The sequence below is a fragment of the Mustela putorius genome, unplaced genomic scaffold (assembly GCF_011764305.1).
Source record: "Mustela putorius furo isolate JIRA1106 unplaced genomic scaffold, ASM1176430v1.1 tig00000151_pilon_pilon_pilon, whole genome shotgun sequence".
In the NCBI taxonomy this organism is placed as follows: Eukaryota; Metazoa; Chordata; class Mammalia; order Carnivora; family Mustelidae; genus Mustela; species Mustela putorius.
Window position 1 is genome coordinate 4,012,956 of NW_025421296.1, and position 16,925 is coordinate 4,029,880.

General features: G+C 37.2%; 1 pseudogene; it reads right to left on the reverse strand.

The window, feature by feature from the left end:
* Positions 1-15,730: 15,730 nt before the first annotated feature.
* LOC101672518 lies at positions 15,731-16,340 on the reverse strand (annotated as a pseudogene).
* Between the last annotated feature and the right edge of the window lie 585 nt (positions 16,341-16,925).

Genomic DNA, 16,925 nt, shown 5'->3' on the forward strand with positions numbered 1-16,925 from the left:
GGCTCTACTGCAGGACCCTGAGATCATGAACTGAGCCAAAGACAGGTGCTTAACTGACTGAGCCACCCAGATGCCCTGATAGTAGTTTTAAATCAAAGATTTTAAAATTATTTTAGAGTATGAAAGCACATTTCATCCTGTATAAATGGCTAAACAAAATATTCATCCCCCTAAAATTGGAAGAGAAAAATAGGGTTAAAGAAAAAAAAAAAAGAAAGAAAGAAAGAGAAAAAAAGAAAGAAAGAAAAAGAAAAAAGACTTGACTTGCTTAAAGTGCTCTAAAATGCATCCGGCTATTTCTTCTCTTTGCGATAGGCTTTATTTAGATGTTGGTGCCAATTGGTTAGTGAAATGGATTTTTCTGCTTCCTCATTTTCTCTTCATTCTTTTGATGGGCTGCCTGGTTTCAAATCTCATGAACTATAACGATAGGCCATAATTTATATGTCAGAGTTAGCAAACTCTAGATGAATGGTCGTAAGAATGGAAGAATGTAGTCAGTATTTTTCAAATGTCCTACAGCCTCTTTTAGCTTCAGAAAGAAATGTGAAGCTACATAGAGAAACTAATCACTTCTTCCACTGGAAAGCTGCCACCTTTCTATCCAATTGTAACTAAGAGAAAATGTATTTAATTTATTATTTCAATTTACAGAAGTGCATCCACAGCCCAGACCTCAGTGTAACACAGAGTATATATTTCATTTCAGTATAGAAAGCCTGAACTGCATCAATATTTGAAGGACCTGGAACTGTATGGGGGTCAACAGATTCTGGGGCACTCAAATAACTCAGCATATCTGCGTGTTTAAATGCCTGAGGATGTGTACCTTACTCAGTTCTCTACATATTTAAAAATGAAATATCTCAGGGGTTATTATCTCAGTGCAACAAGATTCCCTATGAAATCTGATGCATAATCAATTCCTAGTCCTTGCCTCCATCATCATACATGTAGCTTACCTGCTGCTTAAAGCAGAGTAATTTATTTCAAAGCCTTACTCTTTAGTTTCTAGACTGAACAATTCCCATATTCAAAACAATCCATTTAATTCTGAATTGCAGGCTAAAGTGACCTATTGGAACACTGTAAATAAAGTTTTATGTTTCTTTAAAACCTTCCTTTAAAAGAGTTCATGCCTCCCTCCTTTTTTTTTTTTATTTTTTTTTTAGTTTCCATGAAGTTCTAGGACTTTAAGTAACAATATCACTCAATATCCTTGTTTAAACATCCCCAAAATCTTGGTTTCTGTTATGCGCGGGGTTAATCTTGTTTCTGTGTTCGAAGTAATATGTACTTTTTCCCATGGTCATCACAAAAGTAACATAGTGATTCTAGTAGAAAAAGATAATCAGTGTTACAGAGGCTCATCCCAAAGCCACTGCTGATATGAATCTCCTTTTGCTTAACTTGGCAAATAGCACAAAATGGGTCTTCTATAAACAGAGATATTCTGAGACCTAAGTTAGAAACCTAACTTAATTTCAAGATCAGCCTTCCCCCCCCAACAAAAAAATAAATAAATAAAATAAAAAAGTAATAATAAAAAGATCAGTCCTTTCTCATGGTATCCTGTTTTGTGTGTGTTTGTTTAATTTTCGCTTCTGTCACCCCATTCCCCAGTTCATCTCAAAACTTTCCATACTCTCAGTTGTGTGTGTGTGTGTGTGTGCGCATGTGTGTTCTTAGACTCAGAATCAGTTATACCATACCACTCTGGAGGGCAGTCTAAAATATCTCATTGGAGTTTACGGACATGATCAAAGTCATCTATATAAAGGTTAGTGAAAAGCATGAGGTAGTCTGAAGGAACATTCCATGAGTCTTTCATGGTTTGGCACGGGCTCTGTGATAGGCATCCAGAATAGGATTCACAGAAATGAAATTGTCTCTGACTGAAGGGTGTATATGCTTACTTTCATCCTTATCTTAAGCCTCATTACTTTCTGATATTTGCTAAGGTGTAGCCAAGCTGTTTTTGAATGCCAACCAAAATAATGTGCTAACCCCTCACTAACTAAAAAGCCCCAAACACAATTGTGTCTAGAAGAGAATTTTGTGGCAAAGTTATTTCTACACATTTATTTGGAATGAAAAAGGTATATTCTGATAACAAATTGTTAAAAATAAAATTTTAAATTGATATTTCCCTTTCAAGAATATTTTGATATTCTGGACATGTTAGCTAATCTGTGTCATTTTCTCTTTCAGTTTAGGAAATTTTCTAAGATTTGATGCACAATTTTTATAGCAGATGCTAATCTTTGTTTTCAAGTACGGCATTTTGGTATTTCAAGAAAATTTTTTATTATGCTTAATTATTTCTGTGCACATTTGATTCTAGACCCTAAATAGACTCTAGTTTAATCAATCAATGAGCCTTAGGCAATAAGAACAAATGGAATATTAAATCTACACAGACAGAGAGCAATGGAGAAACTGATGAGGAAGATATGAGGAATCACATGTCAGCAGAAAAGATGAAGAATGGATTAAGGCAGTATCTGGAGAACATACTAGAAAATTACCATTATGGGGTCAGTAGAAACATTTTTATAGCATTCTAGAAGTGCCTTTGTTTTAGTAAGAAAATAAGATTCTATATGGCAGAGTCACTTATGTGGCCTTTACTTGCACATAAAAATTAAAATTTCAGAAGTAAGCTACCTTATTTCTAATTATTTCTAGATTATAATTTGGCTGGGAAATAAGTTAAAACATAACTATTTTACCCGATTTTAACTGTTTTACAAACATTCTATAAATGTCTTTCTATCTGCTAGAGATTATCTTTTAATATATGGGAATATTTAAATAGATTTTAATTTTTCTTTTATCTATGAAATGATGACCGGTGGTTGTTAATTTCTTTTTTTTTTTAAAGATTTTATTTATTTATTTGACATACAGAGAGCACAAGTCAGCAGAGAGGCAGGCAGAGAGGCAGGCAGAGAGAGGGGGGAAGCAGGCTCCCTGCTGAGCAGAGAGCCTGATGCGGGGCTCGATGCGGGGCTCCATCCCAGGACCCTGGGATCATGGCCTGAGCCGAAGGCAGAGGCTTTAACCCACTGAGCCATCCAGGCGCCTCAGTTTAATTTCTTTAGAGTTGTGAATCTATTTGAGAAGCGCAACAAAAGGTTTTCCCCAGATAAATACTTACATACTCATACAATCTTAGAAAGAAATTATGGCCTTTACTAAATGCTTGAAGTTCATCCAGAATGCTTAAGAAGTCCTAGATTAGAATAAGATAAGATTGCAGGTTGGTTGACAGTTTACCATGACTGAAAGAGGTTTTATTGGTGACTCAGAAGTAAAAACAGCAGAAAAAGCACATAGTCCTGGTTGTGATCCTTATAATGTCATTTATTAATCTGTAATGAATGTTCAGGATTTTTGGAGTTTCACCAACTTCAGTTTTAAAGTGAAACTTCATTGCTATCTGATGCTACGTTTATTTCAGAAGTGAGAATAATTATCAGTGTGCATTCCAAATAGAGTCCAAGTTAATTTCTATTAGTGACAGGATGTGCAATATCATATGTAAACAACAACAAAAAAGACTACCTAATTAAAAGATTTCAGAAGGAGATTTCAATTTTCTAAATGTTGGTGATAATACTCAATTGAGCCAGCCTATATCTTTGCCAAGTTTCTGTCATTTGGCAGGTTGTTCCAACATTTAAATTCAAATATTTAATGAAAAGAAGTTTGCAGAAAGGACATTGTTCTGAATGAACAGTCTTACCTGCCATCAATGTATGAAAAATATATTGTCCCACCTCAGTTATCATTGGACAGCAAGTCATTAAAAATTGATTGAGTGCTTACTCTGGGCTAGGTATTAAAGTACAGTATACAATCTTTATCTTAAAAAGCTGTGATCTGGAGAGCCTGGGTGGCTCAGTGGGTTAAAGCCTCTGCCTTTGGCTTATTTATATCTCAGGGTCCTGGGATTGAGTCCCACATCGGACTCTCTGCTCAGCAGGGAGCCTGCTTCCCCCCTCTCTCTGCCTGCCTCTCTGCCTACTTGTGATCTCTGTCTGTCAAATAAATAAATAAACTCTTAAAAAAAAAAAGAAAAAAAGCTGTGGTCTACAAAAAGTAATGAAAGACATTCAAATTGGCAAAAAAGAAGTCAAACTCTCAGTCCTCGCAGATGACATGATACTTTATGTGGAAAACCTAAGAGATTCCACTCCTAAATTGCTAGAACTTGTACAGCAATCCAACAATGATATCAAATCAACACACAGAAATCAGTTGCATTTCTATACACTAACAATGAGACAGAAGAAAAAGAAATTAAAGAATTGATCCCATTTACAATTGTGCCAAAACCCATAAGAAACCTAGGAATAAACCTAACCAAAGAAGTAAAGGATTGTACTCTAAAAACTGCAGAACATTTATGAAAGAAATTAAAGAAGACACAAAGAAACATTCCATGCTCATGGACTGGAAGAATAAATATTGTTAAAATGTCTATGCTACCCAGAGCAATGTACATATTCAATGCAATCCCTATCAAAATACCATTGACGTTTTTCACAGAGCTGGAACAAATAATCCTAAAATGCATGGAACCAGAAAAGACCATGAATAGCCAGAAGAATGTTGAAAAAGAAAACCAAAGCCAGACCCCATCACAATGCCAAACTCCAAGCTCTACTACAAAACTGTAATCATTAAGACAGTATGGTACTGACACAAAAACAGACACATAGATCAGTGGAACAGGATAGAGAACCCAGAAATGGACCCTTAACTCTATGGTCAACTAATCTTTGATAAAGCAGGAAAGGGTATCCAATGGAAAAAAGATTATCTTTTTAACAAATGGTGTTGGGAAAATTGGATAGTCACATGTAGAAGAATGAAACTAGACTATTTTCTTACACCACACAGAAAGATAAACTCAAAATGGATGAAAGACTTAAATGTGAGACAGCAGTCCATCAAAATCCTAGAGGAGAACAGAGGTAGCAACTTCTTCAAGGTTGGCAGTAACAACTTCTGGCTAGACATGTTTCCAAATATAAGGGAAACAGAAGCAAAAATGAACTATTGGGACTTCATCAAGATAAAAAGCTTTTGCACAGCAAATGAAATAGTCAACAAAACCAAAAGACGACCTAAAGAATAGAAGAAAATATTTGCAAATGACAGAGAAGACAAAGGGCTAGTAGCCAAGATCTATAAAGGACTTATCAAACTCAAGACCCATAAAAACAAATAATCCAGTCAAGAAATGGGCAGAAGACATGAATAGACATTTTTGCAAAGACATCCAAATGGCCAACAGACACAAGGAAGAAGGCTCCACATCCCTCGGCATCAGAGAAAAAACGACAATGAGATATAATCTCACACCAGTCAGAATGGCTAAAATTATCAAGTTAGGAAACAATAAGTGTTGGTGAGGATAAAGAGAAAGGGGAAGCCTCTTACATTGTTGGTGGGAATGCAAGCTGGTATACCCACTCTGGAAAACAATATGGAGATTTCTCAAGAAGTTAAAAATAGAGCTACCCTATGACCCAGCAATTGCACTACTAGGTATTTACCCCGAAGATACAAATGTAGTGAACTGAAGGGACCCCCTTTACCCCAATGTAATGTCCACAATAGCCAAACTATGGAAAGGGCCCAGATGTGTATCAACAGAGGAATGGATAAAGAAGATGTGGCATACGGGGCGCCTGGGTGGCTCAGTGGGTTAAGCCTCTGCCTTCGGCTCAGGTCATGATCTCAGGCTCCTGGGATCGAGCCCCTCGTCGGGCTCTCTGCTCAGCAGAGAGCCTGCTTCCCTCTCTCTCTCTCTCTCTCTCTGCCTAGCTCTCTGCCTACTTGTGATCTCTGTCTGTCAAATAAATAAATAAAATCTTTAAAAAAAAATAAAAGAAGATGTGGCATACACACACACACACACACACACACATGTCCTCTGATGGAGAAATGGATATTTTGTGAGATATATATAATGGAATATTACTCAGCCATCAAAAGAATGAATTCTTACCTTTTACATCTATGTGGATGGAGCTGGAGAGTATTATGCTGAGGAAATAAGTCAATCAGAGAAAGACAATTATCATATGTGGAATATAAGATACAGTGCAGAGGATCATAGAGGAAGGGAGGGAAGACTGGGAAGAAATAAGAGAGAGAGACAAACCTTGAGAGATTTTAACTACAGGAAACAAACTGAAGGTTGCTGGATGGGAGGTATGGGGGAATGGGGTAACTGTGTGACGGGCATTAGGGACTGCATGTGATGTGATGAGCACTAGGTGTTATACGCAACTGATGAATTATTGAACTCTACATCTGAAACTAATGATGTACTATCTGTTGGCTAATCGAATTTAAGTTAAGAAAAAAGCTGTCATCTACTGAAGAAGCAACTAGGATTTAGTGTGATAAATGTTATCATTGGGTAATATGGGGCAGTCTAGTTCTTCATTCAGACTTAGTTGTTATGGAAGATTTACTGATCCTGTGGTTATCTAAATTTAGACATAAAGACAAGTAGAACATAGTATGAGCAATGCAGAGGTGTTTGGGAAAATGAAGGTGGAACAGAAAAAGTTACTTTGGGACCTAAGAAGAAGATATAACAGGTTTAGAGTACAGAAAGCTAAGGATTTTGATCCCAAGAGCAATGTGAAACTAGTACAGAATTTTAAGCAGAAGAATGACATGCACTATTTCAAAATTTAGAAACATCATTCTGGCTGCAGTAGAAAACAGAAGGTTGGATGCCATTGAGAAATTGTAGGTAAAAGATATTGGTGACCTCAGTAAATGTAGGTCATGGAGTGTGGTATTAAATAATTCATCAGAATTAACATGTGAATGATTGGGAGGGAATAATAGTAAAAATGATGCCATTTCTGTTTTATGTAACTTGGTAGTTTGAACTTCTGTTTTTATGTAAATGGTAGAACAATTTACAGTCTATGATAGAAGAGATTTTGGAAGGAAAGAAGATGAGTTCAGTTTAGTTGAATATGGAAAATCCACAGAATGCCAACTTAGGACTTAGATATGTGCGCTTGATGCTGTAAGACCGAGGATATGTATATAGGTCTGGCTGTTATGCGTATATACACAAATAAATGACAGAAGTGTCAAATCCCAATTAAAGCAAGAATGAAAATGAAACATTGACTTTAGTGACAAATGTCATGGAAGTGCCCCACAAACATGAGCTTTTGAGAATAATCTGAATGAACATGAATGTAGAAGCCAAAATATCACTGATTGAGAAATAAGAAGTGAGGAAGCAAAAGCAGTGATTGGAAGCTACTCTCTCAAGTAGATAGCTGCTAAGTGTAGGGCAGATACCACTGAACAATGTTCGCTTAAAAAAAAAAATATTCAGTATGTTGCTCAAAAGAGTTGTGTTTTTTTCATATATATAAAGCAAAATTCTATCAACCGTGTATTATTGCTAAGCTAGAATTAAACACCAAACATAGGTCTGAGATTTATTAGGCTTTGTACATTTTGCTTTCCTTCCCTTGTTAGGAAAATCAGGATGTTTACCATCACTGGGAATACGATTTGGCTTTTATTTTCATGTGTAATGTCAAGATTGGGTATAAGAATCAGAGAGAGAAAAAAAGAAGAGAAACTCAAGCATATTTCTCTTGGGTTTGGATCAGCTGAGGTTCTCCCTGAAGGTTGGAAGTAAGCTTATTAAAATGAAAGTGCCTGCTCTCTTTTAATTATTATTTCAAAATGTCAGATCACTGGCTTGAAGGACTGACTAGCTGAGCATTAGCCCTTGAAACAGTCAAAAGGCACGGCGTAAGAAAGTGAGTTCAAGTGTGATGAAATCTCCCCGTTCCATTGGATTCTGGCGATCAGAGCCATGGTAGGTTAGGGCAGCTACACACACTAAAGGTCAGCAGAATTGGGATGCTAATGTACTTCTGCAGAGACGATTATTAACTTAGTGTGCAGAGAGATTGTATACTAAATTTACACAGCACAAGGATTTTGGTCTTAAGTCTTTAATCTTTGTTAGTGAAACAATGGACTGAATTTTGCATCCAGTGTTGACCTGATGCTGTAAATCTGTAAACTGATAAGCTAAGAAATTTGTCAAACCCATGATAATTATTTCCCAGGGTAGAGCAATTCTAATTCATTGGTTACCTTGTTGAGTGGGCCATACCATGCTATGACAGCTGTGTACGGTAAGATAATTAGGTAAAAATTCTTTGATCATTTGAGTTCAAATAAGGGAAGTGATCTAAAATATCTTAAAAACATTTGCAATGTAATTGGTTGAATTAGCATCTAAATCATATTTTATTAGGCTTTTTATTTAGTAAACTCATCTCGTATATATCATTAAAATGGCATTTACTGTTTCTATTTAGCTAGCAATTTTTTTCCCCCAAGTAATATGGGATGAAGCTGTAATATAGGAAGTAAGAGCCTGGGATCTAGAATCAGACAAACCTGGTAAGAAATTCAGTTCTACTATTAATTAGCTGGGTAATCTTGAGTTAACTATTGCTTTCCTCTGTGTCTCAGTATCCTCATCTATAAAAAGATGATAGGGGGGCGCCTGGGTGGCTTAGTGGGTTAAAGCCTCTGCCTTCAGCTCAGGTCATGGTCCCAGGGTCCTGGGATCGAGCCCCGCATCGGGCTCTCTGCTTGGCAGGGAGCCTGCTTCCCCGCGCCCCCCCACCCCTGCCTGCCTCTCTGCTTACTTGTGATCTCTGTCTGTCAAATAAATTAAAAAAAAAAAAAAAAGATAATAGGAATGGCAACACTTGCCTTGAGATATGAGGACTAAAAGAGATAACTCAAACCTTGCTGTAATAAACATTCAGTAAGTTTTAGTGGGTCTGACTTTGGTACTTATTGCTTGCTCTGATCCCCAATTGTTCATAACTAAGTTAGCTGGCATATCACACAGGTTGATCTGGGGAGCAAGCAAAATAGCCATAATCTCTGAAAGAATGATCTGGGCAGCTTAGCACTGGGAAGGCCCACAGGAGGACACAGACTGCCTCTTGCTTCAGCCTCTGCCCCCTCTCCTCAGCTGTGCGTCCAGCTGTGGCTCCTCTGAACTGACCGGGCTCATGTTGGTGCAGCCTGGACTGCTTGTTACTGCATATACTCCTCTTGCTGAAATTGCTGGGCCAGCTCCAAGTGGCTGAAGCCCAGTGTGCCTTGTGGCTGCTCCCACTGTTTGTGCCAGGCCAACCTACACAGATTATGTATATACACATTTATGTATATATTTATGCTTGCACATGTATGCATGTATATGTGTGTGTAAGCACAACATTATAGGCACATTTTATGCTATATAAAATACATGTGCCTGCTTTCCATTATATTTTAACAATGGAAATATATTAATTTTAAAATAATAAAATATGAAGAGACAAAATGACTTCCTTAAAAGGTAACTATTATTTTGGACAATAATTTTCCCTTATTCTAACAACTAACAGTAAAAGACTTCAAATCCATCTTGAGATGTCACATAGTTTATATATGTGACTAACATATTCTGTGTTTCTCCTCTAAGAAAAATAAAAGAATCTCTACATCATTTGATACTAACTTCATAATGGCTTCAATTGAAGATGTAAAAATGTGCAATTTTGAATTTCATTGTTATGAAGCTTGGTTACTCTTCTAAGCTCCATATAGTTATATTATACTATCAACTATTATAAACAATGTTGATAGGAATGATGGAAATGACTGTGCCTATAAAAATTTTGTCCAAAATTTATAATCAATGTCAACAAAAATTGTTTGCAAATTTACATGAGATCATCAACAGAATTTCAGTAGAGACAAAATACTGCCTCTGTGTGTGTGTGTGTGTGTGTGTGTGTGAGTGTTTTAATCCATTAGAAGATTTAGTCTGGTCTGCCTGACATAAGGGTGATAGGTTTCTATCTCTTAGTCTAATTAACACCTTTAATTTTTTTTAATGGTTAGGCCTTCTCTCTTTGGTTTTGAGGCATGCTAGAGATAAAAGCACAGGAGGCTGGAGGTTAATCCTTCCTGTATTTTATTTCTTAATTTCTGCCACAGGGATTCCCTTTCTATCGTGGCTATTTATTCAGGAACCCTGATGATATGCTTTGAGTAAGAGACAACAGATAGTTGGTTTAGAACTATCATTCAGTATTACTTAGATATCAAATTACAGGGGCTATAATTAATAGCTGTTAAATGAACACAACTCCAATTTCTTATATGTCTTTTTTATTATTATTCCTAAGAAATGAACCAAATTAGTGCTTTTAGAATTGATATTGAAACCAGATGGCACCATAACTTGAATTATTCTATCAAAATGGTAACAACAGTGGAAAACAACCCTAGATTTAGTGAATCAAGGATGTTACAGATGAATACTAACGTATTGATGATGGCTTCCTTTTTCTCATTAAATGAAGAATATTGAATTTCCTGGTATTGATAATAGAAATATGTTGATTAAAATTTGGCAATCAATAGATTATAGAGATTTGATTTTTCATTTTAAGATTAGGACTTTTTTATGATTAATATGTCTTACATAAGGTAAAATGTTTTGACCATTTGCCCCAGAAGCCTTAACATATTTTTTTTAATGAATTTATTTATTTGAGAGAGGGAGAGAGAGCACAAGCTGGCGGAAGGGCTGAGGGAGAGGGAGAAACAGACTTCCTGCTGAGCAGGGAGCTGGATCGGGGGCTCCATCCCAGGACCCTGGGATCATGGCTTGCACCGAAGGCAGCTGCTTAACCTACTGAGCTACCCAGGCACCCTGGTACTCTTAAGAAAAAATTTTTTTTTCAGAATTTTTGAAAATATACTGAGATTTGATTTGTAAAAATGTTCTCTTTGGAGAGAGCATTCAAAATCCTCCATTTGGAATTTAAGCAAACTTAGATTTTTAAGTATTTTGAAATTATTAAAACTTCTTTAATACATTTGTATGACTTGAGATTTTGGCTCAAATATTATATATTGGATATATGTATATTTATATATCTTTAACCAGTTTTGCTTTAATTGAACCAATATGCCATCTCTTCAGAATTGTAGCTGAGGAAGAGGTTTTTAAAATGGATTTGTTTTCTTTAAAGTAAACAAAAGAATTAAAATTGTCTTAATTTGATAAGAGTTATTAAAGTAAACATTCCTGCATTTTACACACTTATGCACACACACACATTCTAAAGCTCTCTAAATAATTTTAGGTAGAAAAATTCAGGAGTCAAGGATGCTAATTAAATATTTTAAAATGGGATAAATTCCCTGGAGGAGGTTAAAAATATAGGTAAATTATAAATTAAAGCACTTTCAGAATTCTCTATTATGAGCTTTTTGGAATGTTTTGGTAAAATATATATGTGGAACATATATATTTTATTTGCATTTCATTTGCAAAGAAAAATACAATAATCAGCTCTATCTTTACTTCCTGCTATGGGCGCTGCTTTTATTCTGCATATATAACTACATAAGGTAAAATATATCGGTCTAAAAGATTTGTTTTCTTTCTGAAATATTCTCTTTAGTGATTTGTGAAGGGAAAAAAAGAATAATGAATAATGTAAGAGCAGTCTAATGAATTTGAGTATTACCTGCTTTGTGTCTTCATAAACCTAACTTCCTTGGTACAAATAGATGATTATTACTCATTCTAACTTTTCTTTACTTTTTGTTTTTTTTTTTTTTTTGGACTATGCAACTTTCATGTCCTTATTGAGGAAAATCCAAGTACAAAATACATCTTTTTCTGTCCTGCCTCCTCTCCTGCCATTCCATTTACTAGCTGCTTGTTCTTCACCAGAGTGATAATTGACCTAGAATAACTATTGAATTCCACATCTTTAACTGAAAAATGAGGATTTGCCTGCTTTAGAGAGTATGTGTATGTGTGTGTGTGTGTGTGTGTGTGTGTGAGAAAAGAAAATATAATTTTTACAAAGTTCCTAGCACACAGACTACCCTAGACAAATATTAAGGGTGCCTTCTCCTTTGAAAGATTTCCCATCTTGTAAGTAGTTTCATATTACACTACCGAGTTGTGGTAGTTAAATGGATATAATTTGTCATCTTTTGCAAAGCCAGAAAGTCATGATTCAAATAAGTATTAACCTCTCTCAGGGAAGATTGTCTTTGTTCTTTTTTTTTTTCCCCCTTTTTCTTCATTATTTTTATATTAAGTGTCTGAACCAAACACTTTGCTATCTTTCCAGTTTCTTCTCCTTTTCTTTTACAGTCATTGGCTTATAACAACTATAACAAGTTTATCTACAAGAGAAATCAGAAAACACAGCACATGTTAAATCTGTAGAGATTAGACAGTGCAGTTGGATGTGTTGGAGTGATGTGGGCCACACACTAGAATGAAACCCTGTGCTCCCGTCTTTAGGTCGACCCCTCACTGTCCTGTCAGGAGCCAGAAGACCTGGTCCCTGGCTTTGATTCCCTTTGGATGTCTGCTCCCAGGTCATTTTCATGGGTCTTGTGACCAGATTGGTCACACACATTCAAAAAAGTCCCACCGTTGGTGTTCAGTACTTTGCTCTCTGGTGTTGAAATTCTTAAGAATTTTATCTGTAAATTTATGTCTTGTGTGTGAAGCAATATAGGATAATGGAGCATGTGGCCAGGACTTGGAGCCTGGCACTCACACTGTCCTTCTCAGTATGGGTTCTCAGGCCAACTCCCAACTCCCTGTCTTCTGCTCCCTCGTGTCCCGTGCCTTCCTCCCATACCTGCCCCATGACTACTGATGTCCTCTGCCTGGGGTGGCCACTCATATGAGACTCTCATTTCTCCATCCCTCTTTGACCTCTGTGAAGCTGGATAAGGACCTGGGATGGATTGGGGTCAGGAGTACATGCCCAGTGATATTTCAGGGCAGAAAATGGCAGTAGTATTCCTGTCCCAATAGACAACTCAGTGATGTCAATCCTGTCAGTCATCCTCTGGGGTGAGTGCAGTATGTTCAGGCATAGGAGCTTCAGTCTCTAGGGAAGGATGCTGGCAGGTCCACTGTGTGTTGAGAATCAGTGGTGGGAAGGGGAGGTTGACTTCCCTATGCTCCCAGGTCTCTGGGTCTATCAGGTGGCCTTAGGTAGGTGTTCTCGCAGTGGTGGCCTGCAGACTCTTGCAGGTGGGGTCCCTGGGCTCCTGCAAGGGTCTGCTTTTCTGGGTGAGTATTTCCATGGCAAGTGAGGGTATCATTAAATAGCAAACAAAAGCAACATAACAGGTCAAGAAAGAAACCACAGAGAAAGGAACAAGTTTTATATTTTATTACCTTTACTGACACATTTATCCTTTTGGTTTTTTTTTTGAATAAGGGACACTGCATTTTCATTTTTTGCTCAGCTGAAATTATATAATAAGTTTCACCTATTGGTTTGTTCTCTGAATCTTCTGCACTGGCTACCAAAGACTGTATATTCACTTTCCTTCCCTGTTCTCTATTTCAATCCAACCAGTTACTTTGAACTCTAGACAAAGACAGTTGGTCTGCTGAGGGTCAGGGGCAGTCACATTGTCCTTTGACTTCACATGCCCTACTGGGGCTTAAGCATTTGTTTCCCTAAGAAACAGAACCTTGATTCAAATATTAACTCCAAAATTTATGGTAATCACACTAAGGGGTCCTTAAAAGGATGTTGAATTAATGTTTGCCATTTAGCATTTTTTCTATTTAATCAATATTTCTTGATTGCTTACTAAACACCATCCACTCTACCAAATACTGGGGATACATTTGTTTATTCAACAGATATTTATTGAATGTTTACTAGACTCTGTGTTCTATTCTAGAGATTAAGGATACAGTGGTAAACAAGAGAGCCAGGATATTTGCTCTTGTGGAATCTTTATGTTAGTGGAATGAGGAGCAATAGACAGGCAATGAACAACTAAATAAATAATGCCCTACTTTTCCAAAGTTTCACAATACTTAGAAATTCCTAAAATGGTCTAAATTTTTAAATTACCTTTATAGAACAATACACACACACACACACACACACACACACACATTCTTTTACTTATTAGAAATATGGGTTGAGTATTCATCCTTTCTGATGGAGGCATAATACTCCATAGTGTATATGGACCACATCTTCCTTCTCCATTCGTCCGTTGAAGGGCATCTTGGTTCTTTCCATAGTTTGGCGACCGTGGCCATTGCTGCTATAAACATTGGGGTACAGATGGCCCTTCTTCTCACCACATCTGTATCTTTGGGGTAAATACCCAGTAGTGCAATTGCAGGGTAATAGGGAAGCTCTATTTTTAATTTCTTGAGGAATCTCCACACTGTTCTCCAAAGAGGCTGCACCAACTTGCATTCCCACCAACAGTGGAAGAGGGCTCCCCTTTCTCCACATCTTCTCCAACACATGTTGTTTCCTGTTTTGTTAATTTTGGCCATTCTAACTGTTGTAAGGTGATATCTCAAGGTGGTTTTAATTTGAATCTCCCTGAGGGCTAATGATTATGAACATTTTTTCATGTGTCTGATAGCCATTTGTATGTCTTGATTGGAGAAGTGTCTGTTCATATCTTCTTCCCGTTTTTTGATATGTTTTCCTGTTTCGTGTGTGTTGAGTTTGAGGAGTTCATTATAGATCCTGGATATCAACCTTTTGTCTATACTGTCATTTGCAATATCTTCTCCCATTCCGTGGGTTGCCTCTTTGTTTTTTTGACTGTTTCCTTTGCTGTGCAGAAGCTTTTGATTTTGATGAAGTTCCAAAAGTTTATTTTCACTTTTGTTCCCTTTGCCTTTGGAGACATATCTTGAAAGAAGTTGCTGTGGCTGATATCAAAGAGATTACTGCCTATGTTCTCCTCTAGGATTCTGATGGATTCCTGTCTCATGTTGAAGTCTTTTATCCATTTTGAGTTTACATGGACGGGACTGGAAGAGATTATGCTGAGTGAAATAAGTCAAGCAGAAAGAGTCAATTATCATATGGTTTCACTTATTTGTGGAGCATAACAAATATCATGTAGGACAAGGGGTGTTAGAGAGGAGAAGGGAGTTGGGGTAAATTGGAAGGGGAGGTGAATCATGAGAGACTATGGACTCTGAAAAACAATCTGAGGGGTTTGAAGTGGCGGGGGTGTGGGAGGTTGGGGTACCAGGTGGTGGGTATTATAGAGGGGATGGATTGCATGGAGCACGGGGTGTGGTGAAAAAATAATGAATACTGTTTTTCTGAAAATAAATAAACTGAAAAGATTAAAAAAAAAGGAAACAAGATGGGATTGGGAGGGAAACAAACCATAAGTGACTCTTAATCTCACAAAACAAACTGAGGGTTGCTGGGGGGAGGGGGTTTGGAAGAAGGGGGTGGGATTATGGACATTGGGGAGGGTATGTGCTTTGGTGAGTGCTGTGAAGTGTGTAAACCTGGTGATTCACAGACCTGTACCCCTGGGGATAAAAATATATGTTTATAAAAAATAAAAAATTAAAAAAAAAAAGAAATATGGGTTGATTTTTCTAGCATAGGGAATTACTTTTTCTAGGGATCATATATTATCAATAACCAATGGAAGTTAGTGATATAATCAATAAATTCCATGTGACTAAAGGTACAAAAATGAAGGAAGACTAAAAAGCTTGAACGAATTATGAAAAACAGATATTTGGCAAATTCTTTTTTTTTTTTTTTTTTTTTTTTTTTTTTTGGTAGAACTAGGGTTTGTTAAACTATGCCTTAATATATAGGCTCTGGAGATTGCCCATGGTGTTCTTGATGTTCTGCCAGTTCTTCTGGAGCAGTGACACCAGGAGACTGATAGCTACATGGATGTTGTACACAAGCTTATCATCTGTTACCTTCACGTGGCCAGTGGCCACCACCAGGCACAGCACCTTCTTCATCTGTGATTTGATCATGGACTTTATCCATTTTGCCACCATTTTCTCATTGAGCATCAGCAAGAAAGGGAACTTGCCAGCCTTCTTCAGGCCTGGGCCCAGGATTCATGGTATCTGCTTGACCAGGGATTCTGAAGCCAAAAAGGTATCATATTTCTTGGCCAGCTTCTTGACTAATATTTTTATTCTTGTTGAGTTTCTTTAGCGCCTCAATGTCCATGTGGGGCATATCCACAGCCTTGACCTCATCATAGTGCTGCTGGTCCCCCAAAATACATAAGGAGAACTTGAGGTGAGAAGTGGACTTAAACCTGATGGTGCCCGAGAAACATTTGCCCTTCTGAGGGTCATAGTTCTTCAAACTGATCTGCAGCTCCTCCATCTGCAAAAACTTCCTGCAAGCCTCTTTCAGGGTATTGTGGGAGACTTTGCTGCTCATGGGGCTTGTGCCACAATAATAGGAGAAAAGCAGGCAAAGAATTTTAGGCATTAGTTTGTAGATCATGTAAGACACTAAAGATCTGGGTGAGACATGATTGGAAATGAGACTTTTTAAAAGATTAATATAGTGTTAATCTATTTGGTGGCATGACTCACACAGAAAATAAAGGTGAGGGATAGATTATGATGCTGTGGAACACTACACAATTGTGAAGGGACAAAAGTTTGAATAAGGGTGAAGGCATTTGGATTAGACCTGAAATGTGGATTAGCATGATTTGGAATGAGTGCTATGGAAGACAGAAGAGTCAAAAATGACTGAGGTTTTCACCCGAAGTGGTGAAGAGAAGTGTGGAAACTTTCACAGGATCAAAAATAGATGATGAATAGAAAAATGAAGAACAGCAGCAACAAACCAAAAAGCAATGTGTATCTATAGCATCCCACCACCCAGTGTTGTTAAAAGCTGGAACCCACCATTCTCCCTCTTCAGTAGCTCCTTGACTGTGTCAACTCAAAACTTGACAATGTGGCTGACAGTCCCATTTGCCCTTAGAGGCCAAATAGCATTCACTGTCATTGC